Source organism: Neomonachus schauinslandi, chromosome 10 (assembly GCF_002201575.2).
Source record: "Neomonachus schauinslandi chromosome 10, ASM220157v2, whole genome shotgun sequence".
In the NCBI taxonomy this organism is placed as follows: Eukaryota; Metazoa; Chordata; class Mammalia; order Carnivora; family Phocidae; genus Neomonachus; species Neomonachus schauinslandi.
In genome coordinates this window covers 82,494,108-82,517,124 of record NC_058412.1, presented here as the reverse complement: position 1 = coordinate 82,517,124, position 23,017 = coordinate 82,494,108, and positions in this window count along the sequence as shown.

The following is a 23,017-nucleotide window of genomic DNA, read 5'->3' as shown; positions in this document are numbered from 1 at the left end:
AATTTACTCATTTTTGATAAATGAGTCGTATTCTCCCAGTCACCACGGAGTCCAGTCCACCCACAGCCATCCCTGCCCCGCGCGCCCTGACGGCGAGCAGGGAAAGCGGTCTGGTACATAGATGCAGGTGAAAAAGAGCGGCGTGCTTCCCTCCAGCTGGCTCATCTCCCGATCTTGCTACTTATTTCAGGTTTCTCCGACAGAGTTTGCGTTTATAATTCTCATCTAGTTATCGCATTATCTGTTTGAAAGAAGATCATTACTATGTGTTAGCTGTCTTTCTGCCACTGAGGCCAATGGAAAAACTAGTCGTGCTGCCTGCTTTAAATTTTTACTAAGCCTCGGCTTCTATTTTTTTAAACTAAGTTTTAGTGAGTTATCTGCTTACAAACCAGTGCGCCCCAGAAAGCACGTAGGCTGCACTTCTTCTCTACACAGCCAGACGTGGCCAGTGCCCACTTCTGTGCCGGCTACAAATCCTCACACCACCAAGTTGGAAGCTGGCCTAGCTCACTTGGGGATGCTACACTTGTGTTCCACCGCAAGATTGATTCCCCGAATTCAAAGAATTGTAGCGAATGAATGATTAGAAAGACATAATTTTAGGTGACAGCCATAGGCCTGCAGGAGAATAATCTGATACTTGAATGGAACACTTTTTTTAAAAAAAGATTTTATTTATTTGAGACAGAGAGTGAACACAAGTGGCTGGGGAAGGGACGGTGCAGAGGGAGAAGCAGACGGCCGGCTGAGCCGGGATCCTGAGGTGGGGAGAGCTCCATCCCAGGACCCCGACATCATGACCTGAGCCGAAGGCAGATGTTGAACCCACTGAGCCAGGCGCCCCTACACTGAACACGTATCATGAGGAATATTGTTGTGATGTGATTTGAGTGACAGTGGGATTAAAAAAAAAAAAAAGGAAGGGGAATCATTTGGGAATTTTGAAGAAACACTTCTTGAATAGATTGGTTGTTTCAACTCTGCCTTGAAATAGTACCGTGGGCCAATCTTAGAGTGAAAAGAAAAAAAAAAAGGTCTTGGGTAATGTGGGATCATTTATATACCTTTTTACTGATAAATATGTTACAACATATTTTATTATATTATACAATGTATTTTATTTTATTTATTTATTTATTTATTTATTTATTTTTTTTTATTTATTTATTTGAGAGAGAGAAGGAGAGCATGAGAGGGGGAGGGTCAGAGGGAGAAGCAGACTCCCTGCCGAACAGGGAACCCGATGCGGGACTCGATCCCGGGACTCCAGGATCATGACCTGAGCCGAAGGCAGTCGCTTAAGCAACTGAGCCACCCAGGCGCCCTATTTATTTATTTTTTATTTGAGAGAGAGAGAATGAGTCAGAGAGCACATGAGAGGGGGGAGGGTCTGAGGGAGAAGCAGACTCCCTGCCGAGCAGGGAGCCTGATGCGGGACTCGATCCAGGGACTCCAGGATCATGACCTGAGCCGAAGGCAGTCGCTCAACTGACTGAGCCACCCAGGCGCCCTATACAACGTATTTTAAAACTCTTACCAGAGTTTTAATGTATATAAGCAAGTTAGCATATAATTTAGTTGATGTGATATATTCTTTCTGGGGCCTCGTATTCTTAGTTCTGTAGAGGATGACACCCATGTGTGTGGTGGAGAAGAGCGTGGTGTAGCAGGGAATGCCACGAGTCAGGAGACCTGGGCGCAGGCACTGTCTCCCGGCTCTGACCTATGCAATTTTCTGCAAATCATTCTGCTACGACAAAGCTTCGAATTCTTTGTTGGTACCATATGGTCCCTGAGGACCCTTCCGGTCTTTACAACTGAATGAGTCTGTATCCCAAATGGTTTTTATCGTCTTCCCCTAGCTATGGTTCTTTTTCTTAAGATAATTTCACCTCTTTCTATGCATTTCATTCCTGTCCTGAGTGTTCGAAAAGGGCCACCTTCATTGGCGCTTCCAGCTGTGATGGAAGCCTTTGGATGCCCTTGGAGCCTTTGGGTCATCACAGAATGCACAATAACATATCTAAATCCAGTGAGGATCCAGTGAGTCCATGAACTGAAATGCATGATGGGACTCCAGAGCACGTGTCTGTTGAAAGGAACCAGGAGTCTTTCTCAAGGCCCTGGACGACGGGGCCTTGCCTCCTGGGTGCCCAGCACAGAGCTTTCCGGGGCCCCTGTCAGTTGGTTGCGTGGTGCCCAGAGATACCCCAGGCGAGCCGTGTGCAGCGTAGGAAGAGCTTTAGGTACGGAACCGATTGTACCTTCAATACAGATGTGCAGAGCCCTTGAATTAGACAGCCTTTGAAAGAGACAAAGGCTATTGTGTACTCACGGCTTATTTTCCTCTAAGAGAAAAACTGAGTAAGCGGTTTCGACACATGGACTAAGGGTGCCTGTGTAGCAGCTGCAATGACACAATGGACCCTAATAGCTTTTTCAGGTTTTTTTTCATACTCTTTGCACACTGCAAGCCTTCCTCTTTCCCCAGAGGATTTGCTTACAAGCCACTACCCTGGGCAATGTTCAGAGTCGGATATTTATCCGTTGAAATGTTAAGAGCCTTGCAACTTCTTAGGGCCCACCCCCTAAAGAAGGTACTTTGTTCTTCACACGTGTTTATTCCTCCGAATTCCAAATGCTACCATTGTATGAGATCACTTTCCAATTTGGTTGATGAAATACTTTGCAACAGTATCAGGTCTCTGGAGCCTGGTTTTGTCCACCCAAATATGTCCCCTGCGAGAGCTACAAAGGTGGGGCCTCGAGCGGGAGTGGCCACATGGCTGTGATTATGTATGAATTAACACATCAGCATCACGAAGCTCCGAGAAAAGCACATTTTCCAGATGTGTATTTGTGGCTTGTAAGTTTGTCAGTGGAATAGATGAAACAATGACACACTCTCATCTGTGTGTGTGTGTGTGTTTGTTGGTTTCTTTGCTATGTTTGGGATCCAGGGCCCTGAGAGACAGGTAGGGATGTGTGTATAGATGTTTATCATTTTTAAATAGAGTGTAAATTGAACATGCCATTTCTCCATCAGCCGTGATTTAAATGCTTGATGTTAGAATGCATTTCTCCAAGTGATTGTCTTTGCAGCTTTGTTTATGCCATCTCTCAGCTTTTCGTGCTGGTGGGGGGCAAGGTGGGGGGTAGGAGAAGCAATTCCTAGTGTGAAATTAAGAACCGCAGCATTCCGATGGCAACTTTCTTCTCCAGCGAATTCTTGTGACAAGCCACAGGAACAGGACGTTAAATAGATCCATAACAAAGAGTTAAAAAGACATCAGGTCTTTTTGTTCTTCTATGGCAAAATAGCAACTTCAGCTTGTATTTCAAGATGCATCTTTGCTGTGTTGATCCTAAGGACTTAAAAGTGAAGTTGAAATCAATCTCAGATGGATTATCTGTGTGATATAAACATGTGGGCATGAAATGTATGGAGAGTACATATGGCAGGCCCATCTGATATAAACAAGTGGGGCTGAGAGATATACATCCATGACGTGATTGATTTGTTAACTGGGTATGTAAATGGAGCTGGAGGCCCATTTTCAAGCCTGACCTGCGATAAGCCAATGCATATAAATACACAATAAACCGAGATAACACAAGAATAACATCAATTAAAACAATTATAACAACTTCTAGTCATCATGAGGTATTGTTTCAGTTCCATCTTAAAACAGGAAAAGCTCCCAATTGTTCTTAAACCGACTGGTAACTGATACCACATTTGTGGAGCCCTGACACAAGAGGGTATTTGTCCCTCGTTTGTATTCACTGAGGACATGTGAGTTCCAAAGCCCCAGAAGGGAAGTTATGTGTGGCTCTCTGTTTGCCTGGGACAGGTTGAAGTGGTGCCTACCAATAAGACGCTCCCTTTATTTCAGGATCGCAAATACACAGTTGCTATTTCCCCACCAAGCCAAAAGGGCAAAAGTCTAAGTCTTACCAGTTTTAATGACTGTCATGAAGTATACAGGTTAACCAATCTAAAACCCACAATTTATGCTTTAGTAAGTCAATTTGCATTATTTGGGGGGTATAATTGAAGTGAACAGAATGCACAATAACATATCTAAATTTATGAAGGCAGAAGAAATACCAGAAATCCATGCTCTCTTGACACGAGATGAATCTGTTCACGGGCATGGGTGCATGTTTCGCCCCAAGGAGCAAGGTTATGCCCCATAGCCTGGACCCCCGCGTTCGATATTTACTGTACTTGCTTCTGGGTCTTTGTGCAGACTTTCCTTCTGAGTTAACACTTTCTCCACCATTATTTAAATGGTGGTTAAGGGGAGCCTGTATGGCTCAGTCATTAAGCGTCTGCCTTCAGCTCAGGTCATGATCCCAGGGTCCTGGGATCGAGCCCCGCATCGGGCTCCCTGCTCAGCGGGAAGCCTGCTTCTCCCTCCCCCACTCCCCCTGCTTGTGTTCCCTCTCTCGCTGTGTCTCTCTCTGTCAAATAAATAAATAAATAAATAAAATCTTAAAAAAAAAATAAATGGTGGTTAAAACATCTCCTCTATAAAGCATCACTGATTCCCCCAGAAATCTCCTCTGTAGCAGAGACCTCTGCTGTGACTCTCATTACTTGATCTTGTTAATCCCAGGGGACACAGGAGTGTTTCTGGATCTGTCTCCCCAGGCGGGTGCGGACTTCGGCAGAGGAAAGCATCTTCTGTGTCATATCTGACCAGTTTGTCTCCGCATCAGGATAGGATCCACCTAGAAGGTTGGCAGCAATTGCATACTGAATGGCTTATGCCATTTTGGAATCCACAAATCTTTGCTTAGAATTTCAGACATATCTTAGATATGAATAGATTGTCATCATAGCAAAATAGGAAGTATTGCTACTTGTCAGCAATGACTATTTATTATAAAAAAAACCAACAGTGCTAAATAATTCTGATTTAGAATCTGCACGTCATCTCTTTCTTGGCCCATCCGGTACAATCATGACCTCTAGGAGAACATTCTTGACCATGGGACCCAGTGACGTCCTCTGTCTTCTGAGCTTTCCTGGCTCTGAGGCTCTGCAGGTCACCTCCCATTCAACCATCACTTTCTAGGGTAACTGGCTACAGTTGTCCGTCTTCTTTCAGCCCCAGGAGAAAACACATTCATGGCTTTTTGACTCAAATGATCTAAGCGGTTGCCTTGAATTCTCATTTACTTTCTTTGTGAAGGCCTGATTGAGTGTCAATGACAAAGCTGTCTTGGGTGTAAATCCTCTTACTCATAGTTTTGTTGCATTTGTGAAATAAGGGGCATTGGTATTTAAATTAAGCTTCTATATGAGACATGAGTAAGTAATTTCTTTTGAAACCCATAGGCATCCCAATGCAACCACGTAGGGAGATAGTCTGACTTCTGACTCAGAATCGGATAGCCCTTTGATGCCGCTGTACTGATGCCCTGGTGTAGAGCGACCACCATGGTGAGTTGTAAGAAAAGCCCTTCTCCACTGTTTGTAGAGTTTCTTTTCTCAATGCTTCAGATCAATACATGTTATAGTAAAGGGAGCCCCAACGGTCTCTTCACTTTTCTGAGTCTGTTTTCCCCTCGACAAAGCAAGGGGCTGGACCAGGGGATGATTGTGAAAGTTCCCCTCTGGCGCTAGAGATGGATATCTCTGCCTACCTGTGTGCAACCACGGGGGTTATGATCACATGCAGATTTTGCTTGGGTGAATATAATTCTTCTATCGGAATGGCACATTTCCTCCCTAGAAGGGAAAAGTATGGCTTCAAGGCAGTGGGTCCTGAGGTCCCTCACCAAAGATGTTTATTTTATTTTATTTTTTTAAAATATTTTATTTATTTGAGAGAGAATGAGACACAGAGAGCATGAGAGGGAGGAGGGTCAGAGGGAGAAGCAGACTCCCTGCCGAGCAGGGAGCCCGATGTGGGACTCGATCCAGGGACTCCAGGATCATGACCTGAGCCGAAGGCAGTCGCTTAACCAACTGAGCCACCCAGGCGCCCCAAAGATGTTTATTTTAAAAGCCAACCTCCATTCAGATTTTGTCAACTGCCATCAAACAAATTGACCAGTTTTAAATGATGCCCAGCCACGGGGTCAGATGTGAGGGCACACATCCTACTTCAATTCTACCAGCAGGGGAGCTGTATTTCCTGTGGAATTCTGGAAGTCTAGTGTCACCTCTGTGATGAAAGCTGTGGCTGGGTGCGCCTGGAAGCAAAGCTGGGGTCATGTTGAGTTGGGGGGAATATGAACAATTTCATAGGAAGACAGATTGGAAACAAGGCAGGGAGTGTAGGAGATGAAGCTAGACACACGGAGACAGAGCTTAAGGGAGCATACTTCGTGAGTTAAGAACCATGTTCTTCCCCCAGAGGTTGGAGAACTGTGGTAATCAGGGAGGACTGTGGTCAGGTTTCCTTAGCCTGTGGCAGCATGTGGGATGGATGGACACAGACACATGCTGCTGGGGACCTGGCCAATGGTCTGGGCTTCAGAATACCTGCAATGGGGGGGAGGGAGGTGGACAGCCTGGGCAAAATGCAAAAGAGAAACGCGTACCAATGTTACAGATCTCCAGGGAAGTTGGAAGGAACCCAAATTTGTGCTGAGAATCACTACGGATAGTCAAAGGATTGAAGGTTTTATTATGCAAAGCTGAAAAGGGAAAATATGTAATCATTTCTGTGAAAACGTTTGCCCAAACAAGGCTCCTTATTTGGAGTTCCAAGAAGAGTAGAGGATCCTCCCAAACTATTCCTTTATGATACAGAAATCTTCTCTGCGGTCTAACAGAAGAGCAAGATGCAAATATTAAATCAAAGAGATTTGGCCATGACACTTCACCAGAGACCGCATCTTCAGGTCATCTGGGGTAAAATGAAGAGCATCTCAGCTTGGGGTCTCTATGGGAGATGAGGAGTTGTGTGGGACTGATGTGCAAGGAAGGACTTGCAGGAGAAACTGTAAGGGAATGGGGGAGCAGGGCAGGGCAGGGCACGAAGCCAGGTGAGGGAATCGTTTTAGGCAGTGGCAGCCTCAGTCTGAGGCCAGGGCGGCTCTGGAGTGTCCATTAAACTTGAGAGATGTCCTGACTTGAGGAAGGGAGGGAGCATTCATACCATCACTGTGGTCAGAAGAGTGGGAAGAGAGGTTCTCTGAAGAGAGGCCCAAGGTCCCTGTGCAGGCATGAGAAGTAAAGTACCCTGGGGAGGGGTGGGGGGTGTGGGTGGGGGCTGGCAGCTACACAAGGGACTCTCACTGGAGCAGGAGAAGTGTCCCCACAAATCTTTTATCAACCAAGATTTGCGTCTAGCCTAGTGGGTACAATTTGGCGTCAGGAGTGTTTCTTTTTTTGTATCTCACTTTCTTAGTAGATGTAGGCACTTGAGCAAGGTACTTAAATTTTCTCACACATAAGAGCTCAGTTTTTACTTTTATAAACCAGGAGTAATGTTATTGCTTCCCTTCTAGGGTAGTTGTGACAGGAAGTGTGTACTACGCAGAGCTCAGTGTCTGGTCTTGTAAGTAGTTAATAGATGTGAACAATACTGAGAATTGAATTTCTTATGCTTAACTAGTCATCCCTGACAAAGCATTTAACCAGAAAGATGCAAACAGTGTGGGTAAGAAAACTACAAATAAACTTTGTCCTGATACTTGAGGGCAAATATATACTCAGGCTTTCTGAATTTAGATACCTCAGCTTCTTTTGATCTGAATTATTTGGGAAACCCATTCAACTTTCTGCCTTCATCCTGTTTTGCTTAGAAAATAAAAATGCTACTGACACTATGATTCTTTCATTACACAAATTATAGAACTTCTCTGGGCCAAACTTTCTCATCTATAAATAAGATAATTTGACAAAATGGTCTCTAAGTTTTCTTCCCAAAGTTTAGTATGATTTTTTTTGGGGGGGGGTCGGGGGGCTTGCCATTTTAGAGTGAATTAATCATAGAAAAAGAAATTTTCCATTCTACAGAAGGTTTCAAACAATCTCCTAACCTTTACAATCCAAAAAATATTATGCTAACCTGTAAATTAGACTTCAACTAGAGCTAAGAAGATAGGAACACGAACTATTTTGTTTAGGTGATTTTTGATGTCTTGTTATTTGGGGTTTTGAAAACAGTGTAAGGTGAGAGAGGAAGGGAGAGTTATCTTTAAAAGGGCTCAAACAACTGTTATCTTTCTGAAGAAAACTTTCAGATGAGAGAAAAATTTGCATGCCAACTTTCGAATGGTGTGGAGAGAATGGTCAAAATGGCGAAACTCTTTACAACAGAGTGTTATTATGTTGAAGACACTCAATGACAGCAGTCTTTCTTGAGATACAAGACATGTGGTCTTTGTAAAATACACAGATTCTGAATTAGGGAGGCTCTCAGGCTAACATATCTTTATTCCCTTTAAAAGACACCTAAGAATAAATAACAAATGGGGTAATAAGATTTAATCATTGAAATCGTTCTAGAGAAGTTCAAGAAAAATGTAAAATTACATGTTAAATTATAATTGTGATGATTTCAGAACCTTATTCTTGATCCTACTATAAAACTTAGTATTTTTGTGGTAGTTCATTTTACCTTTAAAAATGTCCACTGATGGAAGGATATGAGATGAATTAGAATTTCTTCATGGATTGAAATATGAGGCTTGAAAACATGAAGATTAACCATCCATATCTACAGTTAGGATACTAAATGCATATTCTTGCTCTTATAGTAATTACACATATGTTGAGGTATATGTTTTTAAATAAGAAGTTTCAGAATATGAAAAAATTAAAATTATTGTAAAGGCTCAAAATATGATTGTTTCATAAACTCCTCCATAGTTTGCCTTCTTCCCAGTATGTCCCACACACAGCCTCAAGGATCAGTCTTAGCTAGGTAAGCAGCCACTCTGAGCATGAATATCAACTCTTCCTCCATAGATTCCAGTTAAGATGAGCAAAAAAATACAAAAACCAGATACGGGGTGGGGAGGAAATCAATGCTACAAATTAAAGGTGGTATTACAAATATTTTTAAAAATTCAAGTTAGGTATTATGCAGCTGGATTGTTTCTGAAGAAGACACTGACAGAAAACTCTCATTTGCCTTTCATGGAAAGAAGTGTGCTTCAACAAGATATAAGTAATGATCCTGTAAGAAATCTAATTGTGACAGTTTGGAGAGGCAGAAGGAGGTGACAAACAGGATGGGGAGTACACTACTCAGAGTCTGTTTTTCCAATTTTGAATAACAACATCTAAAATGGAGATCAGGAATGGCTACATCAAGCAGCAGAGCAGTAGGTTTCACAAGCATCCTTGATGCTTGCTGGGGTTAGTAGCAGGAGCCCAAGGCCAGAAATGTGTCTGAAAGTCATTTACTAGCACAATTAAAACAGGATCTATAACTTCAAAATTACTAGAAGAAAGCCGATCAAATAGATCATAGTTCACATTGCCAAAAAGAGAAAAATAAAATAAAAGGAAAAAAATAAAAAGAAAACACCATAATAAGAAAAAGGGACCAAGCATATCACTTAATGATAATAGATGAAAATGAGTTAACATCTTAATACCAGATGAAACATATTTGAAGGCAAATAAAGAAAAAAAAAAGTGACAAAGCCAAGAGACATTTTTTCTTTTAAAAATTAAGAATATAATCGCCAAAGAAAATAATGCTCATGAGGGGCGCCTGGGTGGCTCAGTCGTTAACCGTCTGCCTTCGGCTCAGGTCATGATCCCAGGGTCCTGGGATCGAGCCCCGCATTGGGCTCCCCGCTCTGCGGGGAGCCTGCTTCTCCCTCTCCCTCTGCCTGCCTCTCTGCTTACTTGTTCTCTCTCTCTCTCTCTCTCTGTGTCAAGTAAATAAATAAAATCTTAAAAAAAAAAAAGAAAATAATGCTCATGAAAGTTTACATACAGAATTATATAGCATAAAACTATATAAAAATGTTAGAAACACAAAGGGCAATTGGCAGAAAATCAACAGAAGCGAAAGACTTTGACATACTTTTATGAATGCTTAACAGATAATAGGCAAAAAATTAATGGATATATAAGATCTAGGTCAGGAAACCAATTTGATGTGATTAACTAAATACATTAATTATACTACACATTTTCAATATCTGTGCACAATTTAAATATAATTTTATCATTCACAAAGACAACCTCAAGATAATTCACAAAAAAGAAATTCTCTCATATATTCTCTGACATCAAGAAATAAAACTAGAAGTTAATAACCAAAACATAAATAAATACTCATAAAATCATACCTTTTTATAACAAAAAAGCACCTAAATAGTGCTTAACAAAGGAATAGGAGGAATTGTGGTTATGGTATATTTAATAAATAATTACAATAAAAACTGACCTATATTAAAATATATGGCATGCAGGTATGGTTTTAATTAGACATAAATTTGTAGTATAAATGCCTTTAATATTGACAAGAAAGAATAGAATAATATAATTTAATCATGCATGTTAAGGTTAAAAAAATAAAAGCAAAACAAAAACAAACTAGGAGTAAAAGAGAAAGAATCTGCTACTTTTAGAAAAGCAAATTTGATAAATAAATCTGACCTTTCTTAAAGAAAAATGTTATTTATAACCTCTAGCTAGTCTTTTAAAATACATAAGGAAACCCATATTCCCAGATTCACAGGAAATTAAATTTATGAAAAAATACAATGCACTGTTTTATACCAACAATTTTGAAAAATTTAATTAAATGGCCAGTTCTCCCACTGTTTTGAAATACAACTTTTGTGATATACAAAATATTTACATATTTTATGTTTTACTGCTGGAGTTTTATGCCATACCTTTAATCTGCCTGGCTAGTCTAAGGACCAGCACCACACTGTTTTAATTATTGCAGCTTTTTAAGACATGTAGTGGTAGGTAGGTCAAGTCCTCTTTCATTATTTTGCTATTTCTAAATTTTCTTAGCTATTCTTACCCATTTTTCACTGTAGAATAACTTTGCTTGGTTACAAATTTCTTTGAAATCATAGTAGGTATATTATTTGGTATTGGAAATATTGTTATTTGCCATTATTTAGGCTTTTAATCAAAATCATAGTATGTCCCACCACTCTTTTGGATTTTATCTTAGGTCAGTAAAAGTTTTAGGATTTAAAAAAATAAATATATTTACAAGTTTATTCTTAGGATTTCTTTTGCTACTGTGAATTTTATATTTTCTGTTAGATTTTTTCACTGTAGACAGCTATTTATTTACATATGTTTATATGGTAGCTTGTTGCAGAACTGAAATATCAATTACATTTTTTTCCATTGGATTTCTAAGAAGCCAATCAAATGATCAGAATATAAGAAGAAAATCATATTTTCAAAACTTCTACTCCAGGTATGAGCTCCTTTATTTATTTTCTTGTCTTATTGCACTAGCTAGAAGTTTCAGAAAAAGTTCAATATTAATAACAGTAATATGCATTCTTGTATTTCTATGACTTTAAGAGGATGTCTTTCTTTTCTTTTTTCTTTTTTAATTTATTTATTTGTCAGATTGAGAGAGAGAGAAAGAGAGCACACAAGCAGGGGGAGTGACAAGCAGAGGGAGAGGGAGAAGCAGACTCCCTGCTGATGTGGGGTTCAATCCCAGGATCCTGAGATGATGACACGAGCTGAAGGCAAACACTTAACCAACTGAGCCACCCAGGCGTCCCTAAAGGGATGTTTTTCATGTTTTGCTGCAATGTCTGACTTTAATTGTTTTAAGATTTTTTTATTATGTTAGGAGTGCAACCTTTCAATTTCATTTTACTATGAAAAATCGAAATTTGATAGAGCAACCACTAAGGAAACTACACAAAGGGATATACTCAAAAACAGAAAATAAATCAAGATGGCATCCTGAGAAATATACAACTATTCCATGGGAAGGAAAGAAAAGAGAAACACAGGAAAGAAAAACTGGGAAAGCAAACAATAACATTTCAGGCTTAAGGTTTATCATATCCATAATTTCCTTAAAGTAAATGATCTAAGTACACGAAGTAAAAGATAGAAATTGGTAGAGTGGATTTTAAGAAGAAAGATCCAACAATATATTGTCTACAAGAAACTCAATTCAAATACAATATATGCAGGTTAAAAATAAAAGAATGAAAAAAAAGTAGCATGCAAACATTAATTTACTAAAAGCAGGAATGACTGCATTAACAAAACAAAGTGGACTTCAGAGCAAAAACAATTACTAGAGACAAAGATGGACATTATATAATGATGAAAGGATCAATCCACAAGGAGGCATGAGGATCCTAAAAATAGGTATGCACCAATAACATGAAGCCTCAAAATGTGTGAAGCAAAACTTATAGAGCTGAAAGGAGAAATAGAGAAATCAACATTTATAGCTGCAGATTTCAGCACTCTATTCTCAGCAATTGATAGAACTAGTAGAGAGAATACCAGTAAGAAATATAAAAGACTGAACAACACAATCAATCAAAAGAAAAACATCAGAATCCATAGAATAAGGGCACCTATCTGGGTCAGTTGGTAGAGAATGCAACTCTTTTTTTTTTTTTTAAGATTTTATTTATTTATTTGGCAGAGAAAGACACAGCGAGAGAGGAAACACAAGCAGGGGGCATGGGAGAGGGAGAAGAAGGCTTCCTGCTGAGCAGGGAGCCCAATGTTGGGGCTTGATCCCAGGACCCTGGGATTATGACCTGAGCTGAAGGCAGACACTTAACAACTGAGCCACCCAGGCACCCCTGGGCGTATGCAAATTTTGATCTCAGGGTTTTGAGTTCAAGCCCCATGTTGGGTAAACAACATTAAAAAAAGAGGAACCCATAGAATATTCAACAAGACAGACCACATCCTAGGACATAAAACAAATCTAAGAAATATTTTTTTTAATAATGAAATCATACAGAGTATGTTCTCTGACCACTATGTAATCAAACAGGGAAAGTGAACAGGAAAACCTCCAAACCCTTGGAAATTATGTAACATTCTTCTAAATAAACCATGGGTAAAAGAGAAAATGTGAAAGGAAATTAAAAAACATACAGAACTCAATGAAATACAAATAGTTTGAAAATACAACCTATAAGATATGTGGGATACAGTTAAAACAGCGCTGAGAGGAAAATTCATAGCACTAACTGCTTACAGTAGAAAACAGGAAAGGTCTCAAATTAATAATCTAAGTTTCTGTATGGAGAAATTAGAAAGCAAAGAACAAAATAACATAGAACAAACAAAAAGAGGAAAATAATAAAATAAAAGCAGAAATCAATGAAATTAAAACAAAACAACAGATTAAAAAACAATGAAGCAAAAAGTGGGTTCTTTCAGGAAATTAAGAAAATTGATAAATCTTTAGCAAGACTGACAAAAATAAAGAGAGAAAAGACAAACATCACTAATATCAGGAAAGAAACAGGATATTACTACAGATTCTTTAGCCATTATAAGGAACAAAGGGAATACTATATAGTACTTTATGCTCATAATTTCAACAACTTAGAAGAATGAACTAATTCTTCAAAACTACAAATTACCAAAACTCAACCAAGATAAAATAGATAACCTGAATAGTCATAAACCATTACAGAATTTGGATTTGTAGATAAAAAGTTCCCAAAGAGAAAATCTCAAAGCCCAGGTGGTTTCAATGGAGAATTCTACCAAACATTTAAAGAAGCAATATCAATTATACACAATCATTTTTTGGAAAATAGAATAAGAAGGAACATTTTACAACTTATTTGATGAGATTAGTATCAATATTTGACATCAGTACTAGGTAAAGAGAAGACAAAGTAAAAGTACAGACGTGTATCTCTCATGGACTTAGTCATAAAAATCTCCAACAAGATATTAGCAAACTGAATCCAGAAATGTATAGAACAAATTATATACCAGCACAAATTATATACCCTGTACAAGTAGGATTTTTTCCCCAAGTATGCAAGGTTAGTTCAACATTTGAAAATCAATGTAAACCACCATATCAATAAGCTAAAAGGAAAAATGATGTGATTATATCAATTAATGTAGAGAAATCACTTGACAAATTCCAATAATCATTCATAGTGAAAACGCTCAGAAAAATAAGAACAAAGGAAACTTCTCCAGTACATGTCTATCATAATACTTAATGGTGAAATACTGAATTCTTCCCCTAAGATCATAAAGAAAAATGTCTGTCTTCATCACTTTTATTCAACATAGTACTGGAAAGTCTTCCACAGCAATAAGAAATAATGAGCATGCATATCTAAAAGAAAAAAAAAACTATTCCTATTTGTAGTTGACATTATAATTTTATAATCTACATAGAAAATCCCAGGACATCACAACAATATCTCCTAGAACTAATACATGATTTCAGGGGCACCTGGATGGCTCAGTCTGTTAAACATTTGACTCTCGATTTCAGCTCAGGTCATGATCTCAGGTTCATGAGATCAAGCCCCGCATTGGCTCCTCATTGGACGTGGAGACTGCTTAAGATTCTCTCCTTCCCTCTGCCCCTCCCCTACCCCCACTCTCACATGCTTTCTCTCTCTCTCTCTCAAAAAAAAAACCCCAAAAAACCCCCCAAAAAACAAAGGATTTCAACAAGGTTGCAGGATATAAGATCAACACAGAAAAATCAATTTTATTTCTGTAAACTAGCAACAGACCACTAGAGACCAAAACTAAAAACAAAATACAGTATACAATTACATCAAAGAAAATAAAACACTTAGTTATAAATCTAACATAATACATATGTAGAATCTCTTTGGTGAAAATTACATACTACTCACCAATGAAATCAAAGAAGATCGAACTAATGAAGAGACATACCACATTCATGGATTGAAGACTTAACGTAGTAAGGTTATCAATTCTTCCCAAACAGATCACAGATTTAATGCAACTCCTAACAAATTCCCAGAAACATTCTTTTGTGGATATAGACAAGTTTAATTTATGTGGAAAAATACAGACCCTAGAATAGCTTAAAAAATTCTAAAGAAGAATAAAGTAGGTTTCACTCTATCTAATAGTAAGGCCTACTATATATTAATTCAAGATATGTGGTATTGGCAGAGGGACAGACACATAAAAGTGGAACACGATACAGAATCCAGATATAGTCCTACACAAATATACTCAACTGATTTTTCACAAAGGTATAAAAGCAATTCAGCAGAGGACCGATAGCTTTTTCAATAAATGGTACAGGAGGAATTTTATATCCATATGCAGGAAAGTGAACCTCTACTTAAGTCTCCCACTTTATACAAAAGTTAACTCCTATATAAAATGGATCAAAAATTTAAATGTAGTAAAAGTGTAAAACTTTTAGAAGAAAACACAGGAGAAAATCTTCAGGATCGAGGGCTTGCCAAAGAGTTCTCAGATATGACACCAAAAACACAAATCATAAAAGAAGAAATTGATAAATTGGACTTCATCAAAAATAAAACTTTTGCTCTGCAAAAACCCTGTTAAGATAATGAAAAGACAAGCTACAGACTGGTAGAAAATATTTGCAAACAAACAATCCAATTAGAAAATGGGCAAAAGACATGAATAGACATTTCACAGAAGAGGGTACACAGATGGCAAATAAGCACATGAAAAGATGTTCAATATCATTAGCCATTAGGGAAATGCAAATTAAAACCGCAAGGAGATATTACTGCACACCTAAAAGAACGGGTGAAATAAAAAAAAAAATAGTGATATCACCAAATGCCAGTGAGGATGCAGAGAAACTGGAAAACTCATACATTGCTAGTGGGAACGTAAAATTAAAATGCACATGACAGTTGATTAGAAAACTAAACATATGCATACCATATGACCCAGCAATGGCACTCTTTAAAAAAAAGACATTTTGGGATAAATTGGACGATTTATCCGAGAGAAGGAAAACTTATGTTTACAGAAAAACCTGCACATAAATTTTTATAGCTGCTTTATTCAATAGTAACCCCAAACTAGAAACAAATCATAAGTCCTTCAACAGGTGAATGGTTAAAGAAAGCAAAAGAACAAAAAACAAAATTGTGGTACATCCATACCATGGAATAATGCTCAGTAATGAAATGGAGCAAACTACTGATGCATGTGATAACTCCGATGAATCTCACTGGCATTATGCCGCGTGAAAAAAAACCACTCTCAGAAAGGTCACATACCGTGTGATTCTATTTACATACCTTTCTTGCAAATGAAATGACAAAATCATAGAAATAGAGAACAGATTAGTGGTTGCCATGGGAAGTGTCTGTGGCTATAAAAGGTAGCATAAGGGATCCTTACGGTGGAACTCGTCTGCGTCCTGACTGTGGGAGTAGTCGTATGAATCCACACTTGTGATAAAATTCCATAGCATTATATTTACACATGAATGAGTGTACGTAAAACTGGTGAAATCTGAATAAGGTTAATAGATTTCATCAATATAAATTTCTTGGTTGTGGTAATGGACTATAGTTATGTAAGATGTGACACTGGGAAAACTGGAGATGTTATTTCCGTATTATTACTCTATATCATTTCATACAACTGTGTGTGAATCTACAATCTCTCAAAATGAAAAATGTTTTTGTGGTAATAATATCGTTTTCTCTGTTGATTTAAGATTAATAGAACTCCCATAATGAACCATCCATTACATTCTTGAATAAAGCCCAACTGGGTATGGCAATTTTTCTCTGTACTTCTCGATTTGATTGGTTTGGTCTTCTAAAATGGTTTAGGATTTTTTTACATCCATAGGCACAATTGAGATTAAACTGTAGTTTTGTTTTTCAGTGTTGTAAGAGCTTTGCAAATGTAACCAGGAAACTTTCGGTCTTTTCCTCTGCTTTGGTTCAGTTTACATACCATGGAACTTCTTTGAAATTTTTGGAAGAATTCACCCCAACACTACTTAGACCTATAGCATTTCATGGAGCTATTGCATTTTATTGTTATATTCAGTTTGTCAACTTTTTCAGCCAATCTTGTCATTTTATACTTTCTTAGATCCTTCAATATTTCAAAATGTGTTAGCATTGAATTTGTATTGATATTATATTACCATTTTTGGATCTCATTTATGTAGTCATAGCTCATGTCTCAGATCTGCCTCATCCTAACGCAAGTTTATGTGTTCTTCTTGTGCTTTCAGTTTTAGTTTTCCATGCAACTTTTGAAACCAACTGGAACCATTTTGGTGTAAGGAATCCCATAGAGTTCTAATTAATGACATTGCATATATGTATGTGTATACATATAAAATCTCAGTGTCTACCACAATAAATTCCAACTGGCTTAAAACATGGAATAGAAAAAAAAGATGAAGAAATTTGAAAGTCCTGGAGAAAATATAGTTTATTTGATCTCTGTTTGGAGAAGGCTTTTTTCATCATAAAAGCAAAAAAGAAAAAAAATTGTTATGTTTAACTGAACCAAAAAGTTAAAAGAAAAATTCTATATATTAATTTATTTTTTTAAAGATTTTATTTATTTGAGAGAGAGAGAGAATAGGAGTGGAGGGGAGGGGCAGAGAGAGAGGGAGAAGCAGACACCCCGCTGAGCAGGGAGCCTGATGCAGGGCTGATCCCAGGACCCTGAGATCATGAGCTGAGTTGAAGGCAGATGTTAACTGACTGAGCCACTCTGGTGCCCCGAAAATTTGTTTTAAAACAAAGTAGACATTTCAATACATGGTGCAGGAACTATGGGATATCCATAACCAACAGGGTGAGCTTTGACCTTATTACATGAAAAAGTTAACTCATAGACCTAAAAATAAAACCTAAAAGTACAATTTCTACAAGAAAACACAAGACAAAAATCTTTGTGCCTTTGCCTTATATAGAGGTATTTTAGATAAAAAAGCAAAATCACTATTCATAAAAGAAAAAAACCCCTATAAATCTAAACTGGACTTTATCAAAATTAAAAACTTCCTCTCTCCAAATTACACTATTACTAAAAAACAAGGACAAACCACATATTGGAGAAAATATTTTTAAAGCATTTTTCTGAAGAAAGACTTGTAGCTGGAATATAAAGAATTCTCAATGCTCAATAATAAAAAACAACAAACAAAAAATTCAATTAAAAATGGGCAAAATATTTGAATAGACACTTCACCACAGAAGATATATAGATGACAAATAAGCACATGAACAGATGCTCAACATCATTAATGATTAGGGAATGCAAATTAAAACCACAATGAGATACCAGCACATACATATTAGAATGTCTAAAATTAAAAACACTGATCATCACATGTGTTGAGGGGGATGCGGAGGAGATAGAACACTCATACCCTGCTGGTAGAAATGAAAAATGGTACCAATGTTTGGACAGTAGAGGCATTCTCTTAAAAAGGTAAATACAGTCCTGCCATGTGATCCATCCATCTCACTGCTAGGTATTTATGAGATAAAACAACACAGAAATGTTAAGTCCATACAAAACCTTGTACACAAATGTTCATCCAGGTTTATTTGTTATAGCCCCAAACTGGAAACGACCGAAATATCATAAGGTGTTTCACAGATAAACAAGATGTAGTATATTCATACCAGGGGATGGTATTCAGCAATAAAAAATAATGAACTCTTGATATATGCAACAATATGGGTGGTCCCCAAATAATGTGGATTCGTGTTATATGTGTAATATTTAAATCATTCCTTGTGGTTGTTATGCTGCGAATACTTCTTAGATTCAACTTCCTAAGTGAATGAAATCAGAATTCCTCAGTAAGAATCCGTTTTTGAATCTGTACAGTTTGGCAATGCTCTACTTCTTATCAAGTTCTTTTTTTCTGATACCACTCTATGCCTCTGAACTACACTCCCCTTTCTGCTGCAAGTCACTCCCTAAATCTATTTTTCAGTCCAGGGACAATTCTACATTTTCTTTCTTAGCAAAGTAAGTATCTTGGTTTTAATGTCCTTCGAAGTAATATCTGTATAAACTCAAGCGGTTAAGAGTTTTTCCACCTGAAGTAACTTTTTGTGTATAAATATAAGTGCACTGCTTTAAGAATCTTGCTTGATTCGTGTTGGTTTACCCCTGTTGCTTTGATCTGCCTCTGTATTATTCTTTATTTGGCAAGAATTCAAAATATCCTTCCTGTGTGCCAGTCATTTCTCTGGGTTGTAGAGATACATAGTGGCGTAGAACATGGTCATATTTTGGAAGGTCTACTTGGGTTGAGAGAGAAGAGTAACATCAATGCCCAGAAACCTACAAAGAAGATGCACACAGGGGGTTCAGAATAGGGGAAGAGGGATTCTCATCCTGAAGTGTTCTATTTTCTAACCTTTGAATGCTACAGGCAGTCAACAAATGCCATTGGTCAAATATTCAGAAATTGTTTCGTAAATGGAATATAACACACATGGAAATAAAAATGTGTATCTGAAGTATAATTATTAAATATTAAAATACGTTTTAAAGATAGGACCAAAGCGACTTGAGTCGTTGAAACTCCCCTATCGTTTTCATTGATTCCCTTGCAACATGGTACCCGGCTGAGATCTGATAAAGGAATTCTTAGATTTCTGGTTCTTGGAGCGTGGTAGATTAGACAACATGAATGCCCTCCTGGTACAAACACCAGAAAAGCTAGCTATAACTTAATGAGGATTCTTTCAATGCAGGTGACCTCTAAAGCGGAAACTCCCCGGGTGCCAGAAATCAAGAACAGTATCCTAAGCGGACTGAGAACAACATAACTAAACTGTCTGCATAGAAGGCCAAAGAAATAAGCGTTTGTGATCAGAGTTGCAATTCAGACATTTTCAGAGATGGAGTGTGTACCACCCACGGGCATCACTGAAGAAGGGCTACTTCACGAATAGAAAAACTGAGCCCTACAGTAAGCAGAGAAATGTAGGAGAAAATTTACAAACACACAGATGAAAGCCATATATTGATAAAAGAATCATAACAGAAAAGAGAAAGACAGGTATTCAGCCTTATTATAAAGCCATAGTGACTAAATCATTGTGGTGCTCATGAAAGAATAAACAAATCGACACCTAACATAGAATCAGGAACTTAGGACCAGACGTATATATGTGCATATGCGTGTGCGTGCGTGCATGTGTGTGTATCTGTCTGTCTCTGTCTCTCTATCTCTGTATCTACTCTCTATCTGTATCTGTATCATCTATGTCCATATCTGTTCTTGAGTATGTATATATATGTGTGCGTGTGTGTGTGTGCGTGTGCATACACACATGGTAGCAGAGTACAGTGACCTTGTATTAGGCTGGGATGACAAATAATGAGAAATATAATGCACTTATCAATAAATGGTAAGGGCACAACTGAGAGGTGGAGAGATTGAAAAGATTAGATTTTAACCTCACAATATTTTCTTTTTCCTTTTTTTGTTAAGATTTTTATTTATTTATTTCTTTGAGAGAGAGAGAGAGAGAATGAACAGTAGGGAGGGGCAGATGGAGACATGGAGGGAAGCAGACTCCCTGCCAAGCAGGGAGCCCGATGTGGGACTGGATCCCAGGACTGGAACTCATGACCTGAGCGGAAGGCAGCTGCTTAACTGACTGAGCCACTCATGCGACTCCTACCTCACACTGTTTTCAAAAATACACTACGGATGGCTAAGTGCTTTAAATATGAAAAATAAAGCTAAAAGTTTTAGAAGAAAATACAAGAGAATATCCTTCTGACATGGTGTTTAAGTATTTCTTAAATGACAGTGAGGAAGGACCTACTACAAGATTGGTCTCTACAAAAACATTATAAAATATTAGTTCAAAAACCAAATTTAAACTAGCTGGATCATCATTAAAAAATTAACATCCATAATATACGACGAATACCTTCAAGTAAAAACAATATGTAAGACTTAAAAATAAGTAGGTATAGAAAGAAAATTTACTGACACGAATAAATTGAAAAAAGATGGCGGTGTGATTTAGAGGAAAGAACAAAGCTGCAAAATCAGGCCTCCCTGTAATTAAATGTCATAGTAACTGTGTCACCTCACCAGGACAGAATGGGACATCTAAGCCTGGGTTATTACTTCGTCACATTGTTGTGAGGAGAACTATCATCATAATATTTTATTCATTCAACAAACACTTACGTAGTGCTTACCATGGAACAGGACAGAATTACTGTTGTTTCCCTTTATTTTAGAGATGAAGAAACTAAGGTACCAGGATGCTAAGGGACTTGTCCAAAGTCTGACGACTAGTTAAGTGTCAGGATTAGGACTCAAACCCCAACTGCTGACTTGGGCTTCAGAGACTACTCCAACATACCCTCTCTCAATTAAAAAAAAAAATACGTATATGTATGTTTGGGTGTGTGTATGTACTGTGTGTGTATCTATGTACATATACATAGATACACATACCATGTGCACATATATCTGTGATTAGAGCAGGTTTGTGGAATAATTAGGATTTTTTTAAGTTAGAAGATTTGGATATTGGCCCTCTGAAAATGCTGTGTATTTTTAATCTGTGAGATGACTCAAAGTAATATTGGGGTTGTAGTCCAAAATGATTCTATCAAAAAACATAGGAAAAAAATGTCTTGAAAATATTGTTATCAAATGGGAATCAGTAAGAGTTCAATTCTTAAGAGCAGATTTTTTTTTTTTCTGAAGAAAGGAAGTTGGCAATTTGCCTCATTAATTAAGTCGGAAAAAAATTCTTGTGCTACAACAACCACCAGACAGCATAGTTTTCAGGCTTTTTCTTTTCAGTATAATGAACTAGTGTAGACAAAAATGTTCCTGTATACTAAAGGGTACACGTAAATGCCAGTTCGTGGTAGAGAAGAATCGATTTTCTAGCTCTGTCTTTCTCCCACGCGAGAGCAGGTCCATCTCTCTGGCCTACCCTCTCAGACCACAAATGTCTTAGGACTCCTGACTTCCTGTCCTCCACCTTCCTCAACCTGGGACCTAATTTTGGGTCTTTGTTTAGACTTAAAATATAACATTTCCATCAATCGTTAAAGCTCACAGATATTTAAGTTTTAGTGGCCTTTACTTTGATTAGTGGGATGATTATCATTTTCCCCCCTCCTGATCAAAGAAATAATAGGCTGAGCTGCTGGAGCCTATTGGCTCTGAAACAGTGCAGAAACATGGCTTGTTCAGGGAACGATGTCTTTGGAAAATATATAGAAAATGTCTGGGCCAGCCTCTTCCCTTGATGTAAACATAATCTCTCCCCTTTTCACCCAGGATGCCTGGATGCCAGGGACTTGGTGAACATTCCTGAGGTCACACGTCTCCTGCACATTTCCATCCCCCTGGCTTCAGGATGAGGCTCTTGCCTGGGGGCAGGGAGCTCTGGGAAGGTGCAGTGGTGAGCTAGAGCGGCTTCTCCATGCTCGCGGGAGGAACAGGATGGGAAGCTGCTGACAGGAAGGCTGGCTAGAGATGCTGGGCGCTTCAACGCGAGAGGACAAACCAAATCTGTACTGACAGCTCTCTCTGGAGCAGCTTTCATTCTTCCTAATGACCTTGCAGGGCCACCGTGAGTGTGCAGATTGAGGCTCCAACGTGTCAACTTCACAGTTTGGGGAGGACTGTTGGTCTACCAGCTGGCAGGACGTGGGCCATCATTGTATGTCATCTCCCCCCACCTTTTCCCAGGTGTGAGCAGGTGGGGGTAAAAAAATGGGACATAGCACGACTGTTACGAATATGTGGGCTGAGTCAGAAAGTCCTGGGTTTGCACACCCTTCCATCTCTTCTTGTGTGACGTGAGAAAGTTGTCCAACCTCGGCTGTGAAATAAGGGTAAGGGTAACTACCTCCCTAGTGTTCTCCCATGTCGAGTGCCTGGTGCATAGTAAGTGCACGATAATAATAGTTGCCCTGAGTAGAGAATTGTAAGAATGTCCTTTCCGTGATGACATAAAGCACTCAAAAAAAAAAAAAACAAACAAACCCATTCCTTTGATTATATATCCTAACATTTTAAAATACAATGTACTAAACTATGAACTTGCTGAAACCGCCATGTGATTA